Here is a 2,500-nt window from a genome sequence, read left to right on the forward strand (position 1 = left end):
TGAGGTTTCGGATGCAGTGACCTTTGAAAGGTCTAAATTAGGCTACACTCGCCGTTCTGAAGGAATTTCGGCTTCAAAATGGATAACCAGGCTGACATTTGTCAAAATATTTAAATGACCAAGACCTACAATATATGTGAAGGCAGGTGTTCAAAATAATGTAGGCTAGAAGGGAAAGAAAGAGGGAGGGGGCGGGGGGAAGAAAGCAAGCCAATCCACAATTGTGCTTAAGTAATAAAGCTTTATTTCAGGTTCATGCACAGGGCCCGATGCACAAAGACAGACAATAGTGGTCAGTATTACATAGTAAATATTGTTAGTCTGTGTTACCGGTGTGGCATTAACGGTAAGGCCGATCTAACCTGTGTTGTTTCCGAGGTTATGCTGATTCTCTCTCTGAGTATCTACACCTTCCATGTCTCTGTGAGCAGGGTGGTGTGTAATGGTTCTTCTCTTGGCATTCACCGCGTGCCTTAATTGTATTGAAATTAAATCAAGGTCCACTGTGAACACAAAGAGCTCAAACCTACGGTTCCATAGCTCACACCTACATCTACGTCTATTTCTTTCTTCCTGTTCCTTTCTCTCGTTATCGCTCTCTGTCTATGGCATGCGTAATCTTCTCGTCCTCTAGTCTGTCGTAATACCTTCTCTCCCCTCTTGTCGCCGTGATCGCCTTCCGTGCACAAGCTCCTCATTTCTCTCTCTATATTTCATATACATTCACACCCAGCCCTGTCAAATAACACTTCCATTCAGAATGATTTCAAATGCATCCATACATCCATCATGACGCCATCTTCTTCCCTGTTGTGTAAATACTGTGTGTGTGTGTGTGTGTGTGTGTGTGTGTGTATCCTACATATATGTATATCTATATGAGAGACAGAGCATATAGCATAGACCTGCTTTTCCGAGGGATCTTGATCCTGATGTGAGATGAAATCTGAACACCTTTCGCAGCCAGACGGCATGGAGTCGACTTCACTGCTTTTCCTTTTTATCTTTTAGCAACAGAGCATTATGTAAGAAGCAGCTCCATCACACATAGACACACACACACACACACACGCGTTACAGCATAGACCTGCAGGAATCCAGAGCACAAGCCACGTTCCTATGCATGCTAATATGCTAATATACAACAGAGAGAAAGAGAGAGAGAGAGAGAGAGAGAGAGAGAGAGAGGTGAATTGTCAGCTCATTAAGCTCGAGCATCCTTTCAAGACTCACCTCAGCATCGTCGTCCATGTTGAAGCTCACAGACACACCGCAATGTAAAGCTATCCGCCTTCTACTGAAGGGAGCTCTACCGCTCTCTCACTCTCTCTCTCTCTCTCTCTCTCTCTCTCTCTCTCACACACACACACTCTCTCTCTCTCTCTATCCTTCCCTACCCCCACCTTGTGCCTCTCGCATCTCTCTCTCTCTCTCTCTCTCTCTCTCTGCATTCCCTATTGACAGAGATGCATGCAAAACATACAGCTGTTATAAACCACCAGGTTAATATTGTAACCCCAGTATATCTCTACACATAACATAACACAACATAACAGAACATAACATACCAAAGAATATTAAATCAAAGTACATTACATATAGATACATTTTCCTTTTCATTTTTTTAACATTAAACAATTAAAAATCTGCCACAACGATGGCCGTCAGAGACAGAGATCCCTGCACCACCATCTTGTCCTGCTTCTCTTTTCAAAAATAACTGCCGAATCCTGAGAAAGGAGCATATTCTGTACGTCCCGTTTCCCCCCGGCGCTATTTCTGTTCTCCATCCGTGGAGAACCTCCTGCGGCAGTGGTTTCCAGAAGAAGATGCGCCTGCCTTGACCGAGGAGAAGAAGCAGGATGGCGGCGGGAATTTGCATGGATGGATGGGACAGGATAGAGAGGAGGTATGGAGGTAGAAAGATAGCCAGGTACCACTGTATCACACATGCAGGAATTAAAAAAAAAAAAAAAAAAAAAGAAAGAAAGAAAGAAAAAAAACAGGTGGGGAAGGCGGAGTGTCATTCACCTCCAGTTGTCATTCACCTCCCTGAAAATGTTTTTTTTTTTTTTAAAAAAAAAAAAAGCAAAAATCTCCATACCTTAACCTAAAAAAAATCCTTCAGTGGAGTATGGCCACTCGGAGGAATAAATAAAGAGGAATATCTTTTTAAAATGGATATACATATATAACAGAGGCAGTATATATGTATAAAGGTCCACAGAGGAGAAGAGGGAGAGGAAGCACGAAGAAGAGGAAGAACATCTCACTTTCTCTCGCTCTCTCTCACACACACACACACACACACACACACAAACACATACACATACACAAACTCAGATGCACTGTGCAGCGCGCACGCTTCAGCTCCAATTTATGCTCTCTGTTTGACACCACCCCCACCTCTCTAGGCACACACACACACACGTATACACTTCCCAGCTGATCACGGTGGACGGATTAGACTGCGGGGACAGCTGGCAGGGATTACACACAC

This window comes from Ictalurus furcatus, chromosome 9 (assembly GCF_023375685.1).
Source record: "Ictalurus furcatus strain D&B chromosome 9, Billie_1.0, whole genome shotgun sequence".
NCBI classification, from domain to species: Eukaryota; Metazoa; Chordata; class Actinopteri; order Siluriformes; family Ictaluridae; genus Ictalurus; species Ictalurus furcatus.